The sequence below is a fragment of the Carassius gibelio genome, chromosome B3, assembly GCF_023724105.1.
Source record: "Carassius gibelio isolate Cgi1373 ecotype wild population from Czech Republic chromosome B3, carGib1.2-hapl.c, whole genome shotgun sequence".
Taxonomy (NCBI): domain Eukaryota; kingdom Metazoa; phylum Chordata; class Actinopteri; order Cypriniformes; family Cyprinidae; genus Carassius; species Carassius gibelio.
In genome coordinates this window covers 26,362,409-26,382,973 of record NC_068398.1, presented here as the reverse complement: position 1 = coordinate 26,382,973, position 20,565 = coordinate 26,362,409, and the positions used below count along the sequence as shown (strand labels likewise).

Sequence of the window (20,565 nt, the reverse complement as noted above, 5' to 3'; positions counted from 1 at the left end):
TTAAAATGTGTTATTATGATTTTATTATATACACTAATATGCAATAACATAACTTTTTGAAAGAATCAGTGCATACTGTAGTATTATTTCTATAGTGTTATTGTATTTAATAATATTTTGAATTAGCTTTAATACAATTTCATTAGATTAGATACACAAAAATAAAGCAGCACAACATAAACAAAAGTTTTTCCCTTTTCGAACCTTGCTGATGTTTTGAGAGTACTATTTTAGTATCTATAAGTATTGTGAATACACTATATAATAGTAGTTTTAGACTGCATTCAGCAAAAATGTCATCACTTTGAAATTACTTATTTTGGATGCCCTTTTTTTACTTCTAATAGTAACCAAGCAATTTAGTGTTTGTTAGTATAACTGATTTGCGATCATATAATTTGTGTTTTATGGAGTTATTAAAAGTTTTCAAGTGTACTTACAATATATACACATTTAAAAAAAAAAAAAAAAAAAGGATAATTTTTGCATTTTTTCAGTCTGTTCATAGACTAATTACATGGGTTAAAAATGCATTGAGCTTACAAACTACAGCAACAAAATCAAGAATTAGATGTTTATTTTGACAACAGTAAAAAAAAAAAAAAACACACAAAAAACATGTATTACAGTAAAAGGCTCAGTCGACAAACATACTCAAACACAAATCGAACCTCTCACAGTGCAACAGATAAATTGTCTCACAAACAACCTGTTCAACATGCTTAATCATCAGAGCCTGTTTGTTTCTCCATCTGAACTCGTTTAAAGTCTCCCATAAGCCTTCAGACGAAAAAGGTACAAAAGCTGTCACTGGGGTGGTACCTTTAAGGTTGTTTTTACCTTTAAGGTACTTATATGCACCATTTGTGGATAAATTAGGAACAAATATGTACCTTTTGAAAGGGTAGCACGCCCATGTGACAGCCTTTGTACCTTTTTTCTGAGATTGTAGTTGTACAGGTCAAATACAAAACACGACCCAACACAACCATTTAGCTAGCGTAGGAGTGAACTGGCTATCAGGGACACATTGCACACTGTCCAGACATGTCTAGCTCTAAATCCTTCAGATTTAAAACTTAAGTGGAGCAAGTTCTGTGAGATCCAACCGTCCTGAGTTCACCATTATAGAAAAGACTGCCAGCGGAGGTGTTAAAAGGACTCATTCTAGCAGGGCTTGCTATGTTCTGCTCTTCCCCTTCAGTCCTCTCCATGTGCGCAAGCTCCTCCACTCTTTCCACCTGCGATGGTTTTGGGGGTGTTTGCAGACAGGATGAGGGGTCCCCTGTGTTCTCGGATCAGCACATCATCCTCAATCCGAACCCCATGACCCTGGATTCGCTCTGGACATGAACTGTCGTCCTCGCTGATGTATAATCCTGGGTGAGAGAGCAAGAGATGAGAGTTTAGAGCTTATGTTTTTTGCAGTACAGCTCAAATGCTAAGAAGCTGAATGTTACTTTGACCAGTATTCCAAAGTACAATGGTCTTTACAGTGCATTCAAGATACATATCTGTGGTTTATCAGTATTATTACCCTTATTCTTCTAACATGCTGTATGAATGTCCTCAAAAAGTACAGTTTTCAACACAAGTTTTTTGGGATGCAAAGTGCAAAACAAGACTAGATCGCACTGATTGTAATCAACAAGTCTGTCTACACCTCAAGTGCCCAGTCCAATGTGTTGCAACGTGCTTTCAGAAGTCTGACGTCTCGTTCCAGCCACTGTATTTTGTATTCATTCTGTGTTGCAACGTGCTTTCAGAAGTCTGACGTCTCGTTCCAGCCACTGTATTTTGTATTCATTCTGATTGACTGAATTAAAATATTTATTAAAAAAAAAAAGTTAAATGATTACTATGAATTTTATGTGCTATATACACTGCAGTAACATGCAACATTTTTACTCATTAAGAGAATCTGTATTATTTTTGTATTTTTATATACTACTGTAGTATCTGTTAATACATTGACATTGGCTTTCATTTTTTGTATTTTTTTTTTATATACATATATATATATATATATATATATATATATATATATATATATATATATATATATATATATATATATATATAATTAGTATTTTATTAAGTTTTTAAACATCACTATTACAAAAAAAAATCAACATTGTAGTCAACTTCACAATTAACATCTTGACATGTATCCCATAGTGATGATACATTTTAAATGTACACAAATAAATAAAAATAAACAAAAATAAATAATAAAAATCATATAAGACTAGAAAAAAAAAGAAAGAAAAATAAGTAAAACAAATATACATTTTTCAACAGGCACCACATTCCAATCTAGTAGCAAGATATTGCACATATTTTCCCCATTTCGCCACATATTTTTCTGTCCTGTCATTAATATTGAAATAAATTTTTTCGTATGATGCCACTTTTGCCAGTTCCGTACTCCACTCCTGAAAAGAGGGCTCCCCTGGGTTCTTCCAGTTTCTCATTATTATTTGTTTTCCTACCATTATACTAGTCTGAATAAAGTCCGCTGCTCCACAGTTCGATGTCATCTGTGGATCATTTAAAACACAACCTCGGACAGAACTCCAGACCAGTCCGGGTAATATTTTCAATGCGATCATGAATCTTTAGCCAAAAATTCTGAATCATGGGACATTCCCAAAGCAAATGAAACAGAGACCCTTCTGAATACAGCACTTCCAGCAGTCTGCATTATCTCTCAGCTTCAGCCTAAACAACCGAGTCGGAGTCCAGTAAAATCGATTAAGGATCTTAAACTGTATTAGTCTAATTTTAATGTCTCTTGAAACCCTCTTAATGTTTTCACAGATACGATCCCATTCTTTATGTGTAACATCAATGTTCAAATCTGCTGACCAAGTTAACATTGTTGCATAAGATATGGTAACTGTCTGTTGAAATAACATCGCATAAAAGATAGCAGCTTCATGCCCCAAACCCATTATTTTCGTAGTCTGAGAAAGAAGGTTTGACTGCTGAGGTTCTGTTCCTTTCCCTATGACAGCAATTAGCAGGTGACGCATTTGAAGATACTTCCAAAAATTATTTCTGGGCAAATTGTATTCACCTGCTAACCTTTCAAATGATTTTATATTATCCCTCTCATACAGACTTGCAAGTGTAATAATTCCTTTTTCTACCCAATCTTTCCATAGAAGAGAATGTTTATTAATACGTATGGATTATTCCAAATACAGGATTCAGAATTAAGATAAACGTTAATATTAAAAGCTTTAGAAAACTTCTAAACATTACAGAGGTTGGATATGATGGGGTGAGATTTTAATTTGGAGGGTATATCGCTAGACAAAGCATTTATAGGGGAAAGTGGTGAAAATAATCTCTGTTCAATCTCAAACCAGGGAGGAGCTCTCTCAGGTGGCAGTGTCCACTGAGCTATATGTCTCAAGCAAAAGGCATAATGATACAGGGCTAGTCCATGCCACCCTTATTGATTGGCACCTGTAGCCTTTCTCATTTTATCCTTGCATGTTTACCATTCCATAAGAACTTTTTGCTAATTTGGTCAAATCTTTTAAAGTATTTTTGGTGTATTGTAATAGGCAGGCATTGCAGCAAATAATTCAACCTCGGGATACAATTCATCTTCAGGACGTTGACCTTTCCCCATAACGATAAAAATAGTGATGACCATCTATCTGTATCCAATGAAATTTTATTAAAGAGTGGATTCAAATTCTTTTCGATTATTTTATCAATTTGGTGAGGAAAGAGAATACCCAGATATTTTATGCCTTCACTAGGCCACTGAAACAGCCCCGCCTGAAATAAAGTTCTTGGACAGTATAACGTCAATGGAAGGGCCTCTGACTTGGACCAGTTAACTTTATACCCTGATATCTTTGAGAATGATTTAATAACGTCCAATAATGCTGAGACTGATCTGGCTGGATCCGAAGCAAGCTACAAAATGTCATCCGCGTAAAGCAGAGGCTTATGTGTAGACTCATTCATTTTGACTCCCTGAATATTCTGATTCTTGCGAATGGCTGCCGCAAGAGGCTCGAGAGCTAAACAGAAAAGCCCTAGCGATAATGCAGAGCCCTGCCGGGTGCCTCTATGAAGTGTGAAATAAGAGGAAATCAAACTGTGGCGAGTGGGGCGGGGCCGAGAGGCGTGGGAACGAGGAGTGAGGCCAGGTGTAGTGATTGGAGATGAGCTACACCTGAGCCCCACCGCTAGTATCGAGTCCCACGTAGGAGATGGAAGGATATAAAACTGGAGTGACGACCGTGAAGGACGAGAGAGGACCAGGCCTGGGATATTATTTTATGTTTGCTTTTTATTTGTGCGTGTCAGTCACCGTGAGGGGCTGACGCGCTGCTTTGTGTTTACTTTTGAGTATTAAAATGGTTTTGATTGTGCGCCGGTTCCCGCCTCCTTCTTCCCGATGAATATGGAGATGTGTATCGTTACACAAACCATTTGTTCTCACTGCGGCCTGTGGGTCTTTGTAAAGAATATCTATCCATCTGAGAAAAGTTTGACCAAAACCAAATGATTTAAGCGTATGAAACATGTACCTCCATTCTAGCCTATCAAACGCTTTCTCAGCGTCGAGTGAGATAGCTGCTGTTGGAGTCCCGCACTGACCACATAATATTTATAATGCGTCTCACACTATCAGAAGAATTTCTCTGTCTTATAAAGCCCACCTGATCAGGGTGGATAAGTGACCCAAGTGTTTTATCCAATCTGTTTGCAAGTATTTTAGATAAAAGTCTACAATCCACAGATATTAAGCTTATTGGACGATAGCTTTTACAGTCAGTCGGGTCCTTTTCTTTTTTGAGAATAAGAGAGATAATTGCTTGGTTTAAGGAGGAGGGTAATTTGCCAGATTTAAATGCTTCTGTAAGCATATTTTCAAATAATGGTAATAGTTCTTCTGCATAGCATTTAAAAAATTCTGCTGTAAACCCATCTTGGCCTGGGGATTTACCTGATGGTAGGGTCTTAATTGCATCCAGTATCTCCTGTGAACTAATAGGCAAATCTAAGTCCTCCTGTTCTGATACACTCAACTTAGGAAGGTTTAATTCATTAAGAAATGACATTATCTCTTTATCTGTGGCATTGTTTTCAGATGTGTAAAGATTTATATAAAATTTCTTAAACACATCATTTATTTCCCTAGATTTGGTTACCACGCTTCCATCCTCAGCCATCACTGCTGCTACCGAAGATTTGCAATTTTTTTTGTTTAATGTACCTAGCCAAAAATTTCCCTGCTTTATCCCCAGATTCAAAAATAGTCTGCCTGGCCCTGAACAGAAGATATTCCGTTTTTTTGGATATTATACTATTGTATTCATATTTAAGGTGAGTCAATTCTTTTAAAATAGGTTCAGATATATTCCTTTTAAATTTAGCTTCAGTGTTCTTAATTCTCCTTTCTAGATCTGTAAGTTTAGCAGCATTGACCTTCTTCTTATAAGAAGAATATTGAATAATAAATCCCCTTATAAAGGCCTTCATGGCCTCCCAAGCCACTATGGCAGAGGGGGCTGTGGGTACATTGGTCTCCAAATATAACCTAATCTGGGCTCGAAGATCTTCCTTAAATCCTACATCTTGTAATAAAGAAGAATTAAAACGCCACATCTGTGATCTTTCTGTTTCCTGGTATGGGGTCATTTGTAGTCTGACCATAGCATGGTCTGTCAGCAGAATGCTATCAATTAAACAGGATAGTGTTGCAGGTAGCAAGGAGCTAGAAATTAGAAAAAAATCTATTCTTATTCTTTATATTTTTTGTATTTTCAGTTTTAATTTTAATGTAAGATTTAGTAATTTTATGTATTTTATGTTTATGTATTATATTTGTTTTAATACGTTTTTATACAGCTAGTCCAGTGACTGTATTTTCTCTGTCTGACAAAATTAGTATTACTTTAGTTAAAAATATATTGTTAATTGATTACCATGAATTTTGTTCATATACATTACTGTTAATAACCTAAGAGAATCAGTGTTATTTTAGTACATATTATACACAATTATAGCATTTATAAATACTTTGAATTAGCGTTTATATTTGTATTTTCAGTTTAAAGGTTTATAGTAATTTTGTTATGTTCTTCTGTTCTTTATATATAGTTATGTTTAATACTTCAGCTTATCAGTATTTGTTTTATTGTATTTCAGCTTTATTTTAAAGGTACAATTTGTAAGATATTTGCAGTAAAATATCCAAAAACCAGTAGGCTAGTGATACATATTTTGTCCAGCTGATTACTAACAACATCTCTAATGTTTTCAACTACTTGTTAATCCTGAGAAAATTCCCATTCTAAACAGTGACACAGGGCAGTGCAGTCACCTGTCAATGGCGTTAGTTACCCTTTGTTACCGCCTTTACTGACGTGAAAACCACATGACAACAGTGTTGTGGACAAATGCAGAAGTAGTAGTGTCTAGCATTAAGCAAACCACTAGCTTGCTTCAAGCAGTTCCTTATTATTTACTTCTTCTTGCACGTTTTATGGTGGATTGTGTTACTTATTTATGGAACATAATTACTGTTTACCATTTGCCTCTGGTTCTGTCGACAAGGACACCTCCCGTAAATGAAAGTGTACGGGCCAACTAAAACAACGCAAGAAGAGTTTGGGACAAGAGGAGAGAAAGAGCGAGGATCAATATCGGTGTTGCATTTTCTAAATGGAGAGAGCTTTGCGACAAACTTCAACTAAAGAGATGTCGATCTTGCTTGTGTTTTACTCGACAGGTGAGTTGTTTTGATTCGTATCTTTAAAGAAAACGTATACTGTTATAACGATCAACAAGGTTAGTATTATGGAGCATACACGCCAAACGTGGGGCATCGCATCTCTAGACCTGCACAGCTATGCGTCTGATCCATAGTCTGATCGCATCTTTGCATTGACTTTGTATGTAATCTACTCGCACAAATCGTTAAACTCGCGTTTGCTACATGTGCCCAATTGTTGTGTTAGAAGACCACAAATCCCATCATTCCACGCTCCTTCTTAGCATCATCAAACCATGCGATTGTTATTGTTTTGATAGTGCGCCCTCTAGTGGCAGGTCCTACAACCTGTCCCTTTAATTAACACTTTTATTTTATTTTTTAATACAATAAAAGCACAGGAGAAAATGGCTTTCTGAAAGTGTGTAGGCACCTATTGTATGCGTTGGCGTTCTTCTTCTGCTTTTGAGTCTATGGCAGCCCATAGATTTGCAGGAAAGTTGTTCAATTTGGCACACTGATAGAGGACAGTCCCAATATTGACCATAGCAAGTTTGGAGTCTCTAACTTAAAACTCTTTAGCGCCACCACTTATCTAAATTTTTACACATTTAAGCTAATAACTTTTGAACTGTAAGGCACAGAAGGAAATGTTTTTGTCTTGGCACAATTGGCTACATTTGAAAGTTGAAAGGTTTAGTTTTTTGTTATTTTTAATCATTCTAAAAACCTACTTTTTCGACCTCGTCCTAGACAGTTTGTTTGATTTTCACCAAAACTGGCTCAGATCATCTTCAGGCCATGCTGGCAAAAAGTTATGGAATTCAAGTTGATTCGTCCAAACATTCTCAAATTATACACAAACAAATTCTATGAAAAGCAGGCAAAAATGGGTGCGAGGCTATATCCCCGCAATGGTTTGGCGTTTTGAGACCAAATTTGTTGTGTGTTATAATTATGACCTGAGGCTACCTGAAGTGTTTTGGCGCAATGCCACCTACTGGTCAGTAGAGATGAAAAATGACTATTTTTGCTTATAACTTCTAAATGGCTTGGCCAAAAATGAACCATACCCAATTTTGCGTGTTGGCCATTCTGAATTTTGTGATAAAATTGTATATTTTACGAACGTTGACAAATTCATTATGATACATTGACGTATCATTATGAAACTTGGTATGTGTCTTCAGCACCATGCTCTGATGGTACTCATAAAATTTGGGGCCACCTTGTGGTCAAAAGTTATAATGAAATTTCTACAAATGCTTATAACTTTTGTTTATTTTAGCCTATTGTAATGAGACTAAAATTGATTCTTGTGTCATGCCAAGAACATCAATATTAATTATTCCATAATTGGATGAATTTACTGTCCGCCATTTTGATTTATGTTGGAAACCTACTTTATCAAACTCCTCCTTAGACTGTTGGTCCAATTTTCACTAAATTTGACTTGGGAAATCTCCAGACCATGCTGGCAAAAAGTTATCGATTTTGTGCCTATACACAACACCGTTTTTGTATAGCGCCGCTAGAAATTTAGAGCATGATGCCAAAGTGACTCTGAGGCTGTAAAACTGCTTTCATTTAACGCATCAACGAATTTTCTGGTCTAAGGTCTAAGGCTGAATCTCTGCAAAGCTTTGATATATTTACACCAAACTTTGTATGTGCCTTTGTCACCTGACACTGACCAAGCCACATCAATTTAATAAGAGTGCCACCTATTGGTCAAGAGTGATAAACCATTCATTAACCATTAATTAAGACATTTCCAAAAATGATATTAACTTTTGATTGCATAAGCCTATTGTAATGAAACTGGTCTCAAAATATTCCTTGTGTCATGCCAACAACACACCAATATCAATTATGCCATAGTCAGCCAAACGTCCTGTCTGCCATTTGTATTTATGTTGAAAACATACTTTTTCGAACTCCTCCTCAACTGTTGATCCGATTTTCACCTAAATTGAATCAGATCATCTTCAGACCGTGGTAATAAAAAGTTATGGTTTTCAATACACAAAACTAATATTGTATAGCGCAGCTACAAAGTTGAAGCATGATGCCAAAATAAACAAGACAAACCACATCGATCTGATAACAGCGACACTTACTGGTCAAAAGTGATAAGCTATTAAATCATATTTTAAGGTGTTGTATTTATAACTTTTCAACCATTTCGACTACAGTCATCCTAAAATGGCTTTAATTATTACACATTGTTGCAGTTGGTCTGACGCTCCATGCCATGCTTAGCTCTTCATTTTCCCTCTGTAGTGCTTCGCCTCCATAATTGCTGCCACCAGCTAATCTTATTTAAAAAATAATAATAATTATTATTATTTTGCCTTTTAAAAACAAGAAAACACTGTTACCTCAAATTCATTCTTAAGAAATTATTCTAATGGTGAAACTGCCCTACCACAACAGCACATCACATCTGATAAATCACCTGAGTTCTGTGCTACAAAGCGACCACTGAAAATTATAAATTTGTGTCAGTACATCATAAATCGAACACAGCGACAGTTTACTGTCTTGAATTTTTCGAGCTGGCATCCGGAGTATCCACAGTGTTGAGAAAAGAACTTATTCAAACCACTCCCTCCGAAGCTTTGAATATTCGGTGTTGATTGCTACTGAAGCTTTGAAATAGAGCCCTGCCTGCACGGGCCTCAAATTTAGGCCCTAGCCCGAGATTCTCAGGCCATAGCCTGACCTGTGTCCGACAGCTTGTCAGAATTACAGGACAACCCGAGCCCATCTTTTTTTCCCCTTCTCCCAAAATAGCTTATAATTTTCCAGCTGTTAAAATAGATTCATTTTGAAAGTTAATGTGAAAAAGTGAAAGTCGTGACATTTGCCAAGTATGGTAACCCATACTCGGAATTGGTTCTCTGCATTTAACCCATCCAAGTTCACACGCACAGCAGTGAGAAGTGAACACACCGTGAACACACACCCAGAGCAGTGGACAGCTAATATCCAGCGCCCGGGGAGCAACTGGGGGTTCAGTGCCTTGCTCAAGGTTATTGAGGGTGGAATAGAGCACTGTTCATTCAACCCCCACCCCGCCTCTACTTAACAAAATAAAAAAAATCTTTCTTCATAATAATAATCCATAAAGAGACACTTCTCTCTACTGGCGCATTTGATGAAAAGGTGACGAGTGGGATCGGCAACTTCATCCATGCAGCATAGATTCAGAAAACACTATCAGTAAATAATTCAAATATCAACTTCCTCTTTTCCCCTGACACATTTACGGTAATTAAGCTACTTTTCCCAAAGCTTTTTGGCAAGCTTAAGCCTATTGCATGCATTTGAACACAGAACTCTTCAGCTACGATGACGGCATGCACCGTACATGCTGCTGGACACTAAACACCGTCGAGCCGCTCTTGAGAGTTGTGTTGTTTCCACCAGCGCAGCAATTTTTTTCAACACTAATTGATGTATATCTAAAATATAAAAATAAGGAAAAGCCTAAAACAGGACCGAAGCCTGGTCCCCATCTGAACTAGCCCGGCCCGAGGGGCGTAAAAAAGTCGGGGCCTGGCTGAAATGCAGGGCTGTACTTCGAAGCTCAAAAGATGGTATTTGGACCACCACTATCTGACACCAGATAAAAATTTAAATAATAAAAAATTAGAGAATTGGCAAAGATATAATGTTAAATGATTATTGTGGATGGACAAATCTAAGTTTTAAGTGCTGATCTGATCGTAAAATCGATGAGAATAAACCTACTACTCGATCATAACTATAGGATGTACAGCAGACAGCATGAAATTAAACTTCATGCATTCATTTTGGTAAACAGAATGCTAGAACTCATTCTTTGATGAACCAAAAGTAAAAAAAATATATATATAATAATTTTAAAACAAATGCTCACATGCAACATTAACTGTTTTTGAATAAAAGTGGTCTTCAACTGGCTCTCCTGGTTGTGATCACCATGCCAGGTTGCAGTGGTTGTGAACGGGACAGCTCAGGGGTGTCATGAACATCCATGCCCAGGTAGTAATGATGGGGGCAGAGCTGCTGAGCAGCCTGGAAGGAAAAAAGAAAAAGGCAGACATCCATTAAGAATAACAACTTTAATGTGATTATAATGCATTTTACAGTGGGCGAAACAGTTGCAAAGCTGCATGTAAGGAACTCTGAACATGAACATTGCACAGCCACAACAGGCTTAACTGACCAAAATGTTGGTTTGTTGGCCTCATAAACTTGCTACACTAAGTGAAATGGTGCTTTTATGTCAGTGTGGTGCTTTACAGATGCTATAAGTTGGTCAGACCATTTAAATTGGGCATAAAGACTTATAGGCATTTCCTGACCACAGAGCTTTAGGGAAGTTGAATTAAATAAATAAAAAAATGTTTTGAATTCTTGGTGTTTCAGCAACTGTGAACCAGAATCTCAGCTTGGTGTGAGAAGCCAGTGATATATTTTTTGGAGAATTGCAACCGATTACAAAACAAGCAAGAATCAGTTGCATTTGGCATCACTGCTGTAAAAGCTGGAACAATGCAACTGTTTATATACACAGAAATAAAAAAAGTGTTTTCTTACACTAAATTACCATACTTATTTTTTTTAGGTGGAAAATTCGTTAGACACTGTGCTGCTATAATGTGTGTTCCTGTGGTTCTTTAAAAATTAATTTAAAGATGCAGTGATCATCTTGGATGTTTTAACATGTTAAATGTTACAATTATACTTTTAAATCCCCAAGTTTTATCAATTAAAAACAAACAACTAAAATCAAAGAATACCGTTCAAAATTTGGCAAGTTTGGTAAGATTAGTTTACTAAAAGTCTCTTATGTTCACCAAGGCTGCATTTATTTGATCAAAAGTACATTAAAAAATAGTAATATTGTGGAATATTATTAATTTTTTTTTAAATATATTAATATGTTTCAAAATGTAATTTATTCTTGTGATAGAAAGCAGAATTTTCAGCATTATTACTACAGTCTTCAGAGTCACACAATCCTTCAAAAATCATTATAATATGCTGATTTGCTCCTCAAGAAACATTTATTATTATTTACTATTATCAGAGTTGAAAACACCCGTGATGCTTAATATTTACCTGGAAACAAAGATACATATATATATATATATATATATATATATATATATATATATATAGTACAGACCAAAAGTTTGGACACACCTTCTCATTCGAAGAGTTTTCTTTATTTTCATGACTATGAAAATTGTAGAGTCACACTGAAGGCATCAAGGGCTATTTGAGCAAGAAGGAGAGTGATGGGGTGCTGCGCCAGATGACCTGGCCTCCACAGTCACCGGACCTGAACCCAATCCAGATGGTTTAGGAGTGAGCCGGACCGCAGACAGAAGGCAAAAGGGCCAACAAGTGCTAAGCATCTCTCGGGGAACTCCTTCAAGACTGTTGGAAGACCATTTCAGGTGACTACCTCTTGAAGCTCATCAAGAGAAAGCCAAGAGTGTGCAAAGCAGTAATCAAAGCAGATGGTGGCTACTTTGAAGAACCTACAATATGACATATTTTCAGTTGTTTCACACTTTTTTGTTATGTATATAATTCCACATGTGTTAATTCATAGTTTTGATGCCTTCAGTGTGAATCTACAATTTTCATAGTCATGAAAATAAAGAAAACTCTTTGAATGAGAAGGTGTGTCCAAACTTTTGGTCTGTACTATATATATATATATATATATATATATATATATATATATATATATATATAGGGATGTCAGTTTAACACGTTAACTTGATTTATTGGTTATATAAATTTAAAAAAATTCTTTCTCCGTGGGTCTCTGAAGTTGTCAGTCAGCTGTGAACATAGCAGACGTCATTTCAGCTTTTTCTTTACAACCCACACTCTGACTGAGACCTGGATTTGTCCAGAAGACTCAGCAACACCTGCTGCTCTAACAATTGCTCTTTCTCTCACACCCCCCGTCAGGTGGGCCGGGGTGGGGGCACTGGTCTGCTCATTTCAAACAATTGGAAATACCAAACCCACTCACAATTATAACTTATGTAAAACTAATGTGATTACTGAAACAGCTCCTATAAAACTCCAGTTCGTGGTAATTTTTTGCCCTCCTGTTCAAATTCTAGGCACATTCCTAGAGAATCTGGATGGGCTGCTGCCCTTATTCCCTGAGGATGGCAGTCCACTTTTAGTCTTTGGCGACTTCAACATTCATCTGGACAATATATTAAAGAGTTCTATTCACACAAATCAGGCAACCAACTTGATGGAACTGTTTTGCAGACAATATTTGAAGATGTTTGGTAGAACCCCTACATATCTCTGACCATTTCTTCATTACATTTAAACTACACTTTGCCTCCTGTGTGACTCCAACCCCTAGACCTATTACTTTTAAGGCCCGTTCACACCAAGCACGATAACTATAAAGATAACGATAAAGATATAGTTCTAAAAATCGTTCTCAATATTAAAGAATAGCAGAGTCCACACCACAACTAAAACGATAAAGGCACAGAGAAACGATATCGTTGGAATCACTTTCAGTACTATTTTTTTTTTCTGATGAATGATAAAAACATTGCCAACCAATCAGAATCAATCCTGCTGTAATGAGCTCGAGAATTTAAAGCAGCAGACGCGCATCCGCTTAGAATACACAGACAATATTGTTTGCTGGTGTGGATCCTAATATCATTATCTTTATAGTTTACGTTTTTGGTGTGAACGGTGTGAATCTTTTCCTCTGTAGTATCCTCCTCTCTTCCTTCACCTACCCATTTTTCCTCTCTGGATTTGAATGCAACTACTACACTTTATGCTCTACTTTAACCTCTTGTCTAGATGATATTTGTCATCTCTCCTCCAGGCCAACACAGGCTGCCTCTTCTAACCCCTGGATATCCAATGTTCTTGGTGAGCATCGGCGCATATCAAAAGATCTGTCAGACCAGAATATGTATCAGTCTTTGCTTTCATCTTTCTCTGCGGAAGTCCATACTGCCAATATTTCCACGACAAGATCAACAGCGTTCCAGACACACGTAATCTCTTCAAAACATTTAATTCTCTTCCCTGTCCCCCTCCACCACTTCTATAACAGCTAATGATTTTGCAAGATTCTTCACTGACAAAACTAAAACAATCAATAGTCATTTCTCAGCCCCCCACACAAAGGACCTCAAACCAACCACACCCAATGCAAAATATCCATCTTCTCCTTCTGTCCCCTCACTAAGGAAGAAGCCATCCTACAACATTCCCTCTAGACCCAATCCCATTTTACCTTTTCTCCTACACCAGAACTCACACACATCAACAACACATCTCTTCAAAGGCACTTTCCCTACTGCATTCAAGCAGGTCCGAGTAACCCCACTGCTCAAAAAACTTGAAACACCGCACCTACAGATAGCTACAGACCTGTCTCTTTCCTTCCATTCATATTGAAAACCCTTGAACGAGTTGTTTTAAACCTGGTATCATTGTTTCTTTCACAGAACAACAAAAAGGACACTAACCACTCAGGTTTCAGGAGTGGCCAACTGAGAAGGAAGTCATGCAGGTTGCAAAAGCAGATTACAAATCATTACTTCTTATTCTGCTGGATCTATCTGCTGCTTTTGACAGTGTCAGTCATCAGATCCTCCTGTCCGCCCTCTCATTTCTGGGCATCACAGGGATTCCACCTTGCTGGTTTAAATCCGATATCACTGGTAAGCCTTTAAGGGTGACCTGGGGAGGGGAGGTATTCAAAGCACATCAAACTGGTCTCTGGGGTTCCTCAGGGATCAGTTCTTTGACCCCTCCTCTTCTCCATATACACTACATTACTGGGTCCCATCATATGGGCACATGGCTTCTCCTGCCACTGCTATACTGATGACACACAGCTCTATTTCTCATTTCAACCAGTTGATCCAACTGTAGCTGCACGGATCTCAGGCTGTCTGGCAGACATCTCAGCATGGATGAAGAAACATCACCTAAAGATCAACCTGGCAAAGACTGAGCCTCTTGTCTTGTCTCTTGCCACTCCATCCAGCTAGGTTCTTCTACAATTAATACATCAACTTCAGTCAGAATCTTGGTGTAATCTTTGATGACCAGCGGACCTTCAAAGACCACATTGCAAAGGCTGCTCAATCCTGGCAGGTTTGCACTGCACAACATCAGAAAGATCAGACCCTTTCTAACGGAGCTTGCTGCACAACTTCTTGTCTAGGCATTGGTATTTTGGTACCATTGGTATTGGTATCTTGGTATTTCTAGGCTGGACTACTGGAATGCTCTTCTGGCTGGACTTCTATCAAGCACAATCAAACCTCTACAAATGATTCATAATGCAGCGGCATGACTGGTCTTCAATGAGTGTGAAAGATCCACTATGAGCCTGAGCAGATCACAACAAAACATGATCAAACCTCATTAAAGAGGAAAAAGACCAAAAATGGTATTCCATGTAGATTACATCACAGGAGATTCACAAAGGACATAACTAAGCATAATCTTCTCAAACTGACAGAGGACAATATTCCACAACACCTTTACCAGGATACAATAACCCCACTAGACAAAACATACACTGAATTTATAGGAGGTGGCCAGCACCATGAAACAAAACAAGGGGAAAACAAAACAATACACATTTTCACAACAACAAATTTGGAATGAACAACACATTTAGCTAAATTTAGAGCCATGGATAAATTTTAGTTAATGAAAAAGAATTCTATTAGACAAAAATCACATTGATCACTACATCACATTTCCCTATGCCCCCTCTTATACATCACAGTTGCTATAGTCTAATTTCCTTTAGAATTCACATAAAACAGAACAACTTCCCGTTTGAATCTCTTTGTCACTAGGCTGGTCCATTCCCACAACACAACAGGTATTAAACATTTCAAGTCATTCCAAGAATGAACTTTAACAAATTGCTATGTTTGTATAAAATTACATTTTAGCCAAAGAAGAATTTTAACTGGTTTTAATGTTTTAACCTTAAGCCAAATAACTAAGCCCGTGCACTGACTCAGTACAATGACAAATAAAGATCTTAAACCAAACCAATATAGTAATGTCCTATTACTTGATCAACTGCAAAGATGTATATAAGAATTGTGTGGTTTAAATCCAGGCCATCACAATGAGCGCAAAAGAGCCCATGTTACATCTTTCTTTATCTCCTTGCACTGGCTACCGGTTGTGGCTTGCATCAAGTTCATGACATTGATGCTTGCATACAGAACAGCAAGGACCCTTTCGAGCTCCTCATTGAGATCCGCAGGGACCTTTGTGTCAGGGTGATCCGGCTTCGACTCCACCCAGTCCTTCTCAGAAGCTGAGATGGACACGGAGTCCTCTTCCTTTTGGGCGCTGAAGGAGGTGAAGTCTGCCATGCCCTGTGGTGGGCGGAAGCAGTCATTTGCAAAGAGGACCAGGGAACGGGGTACTGATGCAGGGGTGGTCTGGGAGGGCTCACCAGCGGCTCGCATGCAGCAATGGGCATCTTCCCTGTCAAGCCATAAGCTAGTTGTCTAATAGTTTGCAGGATATGGACTGGTAGATCTGCGCAGTGATAGCACTCGGGGTCAGCAAAGGCCGCCTCTTCTTGGGCCAGTCCCAGGCAGGGGACACAGTTCTGATGGTTATCCAGTGGGCTTATGAGGCCCGCAAAGTTGGCATTATGGAAACAGTCATTGTAGAATTTTTGCATCTTGTTTGCATCAAAACTGAAACCAAGCCGTTCACACAGAAGAACGCATATTTCACACATTTTCTAGAGGGACACTGTTGGACTCGCATCTTGCAAAAGAGAGCTGCATGTTTAGAAAGCCATGTAAAATTAATGTAAGTTAAACTTTTTAAAAACATATCTCGAGACTTTAAGGTGGGTTTTGTTCCCCATCCCACTGTATCTCATGTTTTTAAATAACTGGTGACTGGCTTTCCACCCTTTGTATTTAACTATGCATGCATACATGATGCAGTTTTGTTTATAGTTGTTTAAGCAACTTAATGAATTATAATTAGTTTATAAACTTTATTTTAAACATTATGTATTATTTTTCCACAGTCATGTTTTCTTATGCTTTGAATAAGTGTGAATTTGTAATATTTTGTTCGATTTGCCCTCTTGTGGCCTCAGGAGAGAAGCCAAAAGCTTTTCTTGACCCTAACTGAAATTTATTCATTTTAAATTCGAATTTTGATAATATTTAAGTACAAAATTTGGATTTAGTCTTTCAGCTATTTTGACAGCACTACTGCACACATCTCAATATTTGGGTTGAACTGTTCTGTAACAGTGTTGTAAATACAACGTAACCACTGATTTCTAGTCGTGTCCTCTTTTGGAAGACCAAACAAAGTAGTTTAGCTTTCACAATGAAACACACAGCGCCTCCACGACATGGCACCGGAGGCAACAGCGAGAATAAAATTTAAGCCTTCTTTCTTTGCGTGAACATTTGGGCGGCATTATGCAAATCTTCCCACATCGTGACGTGGACATAGGTAGGAGTAGTTCACTCTTAACTTTGATCAAAAAATATCTCTCTGGATTTGAGACTTTTCAGTCTTTGTAACTTTACATTTCTTCTTTATGCACCAAGAGCTTGTAACATTCCAAAGAGAGAGGAAAAAGTGAAATCGCATCATATGACCCCTTTAAAGAAAATGAACAAATCACAGATTCTTGATTTTATGGCATTTTACAAAATGTCCCAACTTCTCTGGAATTGGGGGTTGTAATAAGAAATGTTTCTTAAATGGCAAATCAGCATATAAGTATGATTTCTGAAGGATCTTGTGACACTGAAGACTGGAGTAATGATGATGAAAATTCAGCTCTGCATCACAGGAACAAATTATATCTTACATTTTATTAAAATAGTGTATCAAATAAATGCAGCCTTTCTGAGCATAAGAGACTTATTTTAAAAATACTGAAAACATCGTACCAACCCCAAACTTTTAAACATTTCACCCTGTATAAATCAGTATTTTTTTTTTATGAATGACTATTATTTTCAAGATTAAAATATCCATATGAGATATACTATTCATAAAGCCAGAAGAGTTATTGCATTATGCTGGAGGAATATAAATGCTCCATCTTTGAAAATGTAGAAAAGGGTATTGAACTCTATCGGACTGGAGAGACTAACTTATAAAGCTAAGGGCAAGTGGAAAGACTATGATCAGCTATGCAAACCATAAATGAATGTAAAATAGAATAAGAGTAAGATACCGATGCCCATGTAAACCTTGAAAGCCTGTAAATAAATGTATGTTCATTTTTTACCTTTCAAGCTTTTTAGCATTTCACCCAGCTCCTCTGTGCTGTGAACACACTCTAGACGCGTTAAAGCAGTTGTTCTGGGTTTCGCTGTGGGACGAATAACACGGCCTGGTCTCGTACATCACCAGTGCACTGTCCGGCTCCATAATTCCTGTCAGGTACAGGAAGTCCTGGTTCTGGTGGAATGGGTAAAGGATGTCACTGGTCATGTAGCGAATGGGATGCAATGACAGTTTGGGAGGAGTCTGAAGAGGCTCCAGAACCGTCGCATGTTGATCAGAGACGCCAAGCACTGCCGACGAATCTCAAACTCTGTCTGGGTGAGACCTGGAGTCACCTCACCTGAGACCAAGACATCTACAAGGCTTTTAAACCACCCAGAGCGAGCCATTTTACTTTTGTTAATGTTATGTATACCTAACATGTGTTTATTTTGATTTTTTTGGTCAAATACAATAAATTTGATTCAAAATTACAGTTAAGCAACTTATAATGTTTCAATGATTTCTATTTTGATAAATTATTGTCTTTTGAACTTTCTATTAATCTGATTATAGAAAGTTCAAAAAATGTGTCTTAGTATCTATAAACCATGCAGCACTAAGCACTGAAGCACACCTGTTATTTTAACATTGATAATAAGAAGCACCATATCAGCATATAAGAATGATTTCTGAAGGATCATGTGACACTGTAGACTGGAGTAATGATGATGAAAATTCAGCTTTAATTACAGGAATAAATAACATTTTAAAATACATAAACAGTGAAATAGAAATAATATTTCACAATTTTTACTGTATTTTGGTCAAATAAATGCAGGCTAAGTGAGCACATTAGACTCACACAAAACATTTGAATAGTAGTATACTTCAAAATGAAACTAAATAATTAACAAAAAAAGAAATGAAATTTTTTTCCTTGAGGATTAATTGGTTTGTAAAAAGTAGGTATTCCATTATCATTATAGTATTGGCAATTAATGTGTTATTAGATTTATTTAGATTTGTAAAGGCTTTATTATCTTCAACAGTGTTATCTATAACAAGGGCTAGAGACTGATTTGGGTTTGTGACGAGGTGAGGGTGTGTGTGTGTGTGTGTGTGTGTGGCTTGACTGACCCAGCTATCTCTGAGGAACTCCTCCTGTTTTCACAAACACATTCCTGCAGTGACACCGTACAGACCCTGTAAAACAAAACAAATCTACAGGAAACTGTATTTGTAACCCATTTTACTTCCCTATTTTAATGTCCACTACTGTTCAAAGCTTTAGAGTCATTTATTTGATCAGAAATATAGTAAATCTTGTCTTGTCTTGAAAATTGTGAGATAACTGTTCTATTGCAATATATTTTAAACTGTAATTAATGTTATTTAATGTTAACTGATGCATGTTAATGTTATCTAAGACAATATTATACATTGTATTATAAGACAAAAAAGGTATCAGTTTTAATAACATCGACTTTGAAACATAAGTACAAACCACATAAATGTAACAGCTAATGCAAGATCTCTTGTTGGGGTGCAAAAGATAGATAATAAGTTAATAAATCATATATTTAAAAAAAAAGATAGATAATAAGATAATACATAATATATACACGATGAGGTCAGGGTGGTGACTAGCAATTTCCAATGCAATTTATTATTATTCAGTTCATACTCATAAACATCATATTATTTCTTAATATAATTAATATTCTGCACAATCCCAGAACAATGCTTGTCTTCAGAATCATGAGCAGCAGCAAGGTTCCTGCCGTGTCCCCGATCTCAGCTATGAATTGAATGAATACATTGCATTGAACGACATACCTGCAAACTAGTTACTGTAGTTACCTGGACTCCAGTGAGAATTATTAAGGCACTGGGCTCTCGGCCGAAACGTACGCGTGATTTTAATCAGCTGCACTGATCCGCCAACTTTCAACATGAGGTAGAACAAGTTCGCAGATCTCGGATAGTTACCCTAAAGGTAACATACTAAAGAGAACAACGCACAATATCAGCTCTGTATACTCAACTGATACAACTGTGTCACTCCCCATGCTAGAGCTCCTATTGGTAGAGTTAGAGCGGCTCCAGCGCTCTGATTGGACAGCTCTGTTATGAACGTTACAATATGCGACTCTAAATGATGGAGGACCTCTAAGTTAGTTTCTTTCTTTTTTTTCTTTTTCTTTCTTATTGCTATAAATACAAAAAAATATTTTTTCTTTTTTTCTTTGTTGTAATTTCATCGTTGTATTCTTGTGTTAGAGATGGAAAAAAATAATCTCAAATATATATTTATTTATATTTAATGCATATAGAATTTGCCTAAAACAGGTTACAATTTAACAAAATAATATTGATTGAAATGGGTCATTTATAATTATGAAAATCAAACAGGACGTCCTCTAGGCTATATATATGTATATATGTATGTATATGTATTTATAAATATATAAACTTTTTTTGTTCTTTTTTTTAAGCTATATGTATATGTTCTGCAT

General features: G+C 36.9%; 2 long non-coding RNA genes across 6 annotated transcripts; one reads left to right on the top strand and one right to left on the bottom strand.

The window, feature by feature from the left end:
- Nucleotides 1–560: 560 nt before the first annotated feature.
- Nucleotides 561–20,119, bottom strand: LOC127953935 (uncharacterized). 5 transcript variants are annotated; one of them, XR_008153376.1, is made up of 5 exons: nucleotides 19,886–20,119; nucleotides 19,187–19,252; nucleotides 18,069–18,381; nucleotides 10,650–10,807; nucleotides 561–1,379 (listed from the first exon to the last, which is right to left on the bottom strand). It is a non-coding gene; the product is annotated as an uncharacterized LOC127953935 (long non-coding RNA). The 5 variants fall into 5 exon arrangements; XR_008153374.1 differs by having other exon boundaries at nucleotides 18,069–18,241; XR_008153375.1 differs by having other exon boundaries at nucleotides 19,910–20,119.
- Nucleotides 6,012–15,945, top strand: LOC127953936 (uncharacterized). The gene is made up of 4 exons (XR_008153378.1): nucleotides 6,012–6,763; nucleotides 13,626–13,672; nucleotides 14,257–14,472; nucleotides 14,672–15,945. It is a non-coding gene; the product is annotated as an uncharacterized LOC127953936 (long non-coding RNA).
- Nucleotides 20,120–20,565: the final 446 nt, after the last annotated feature.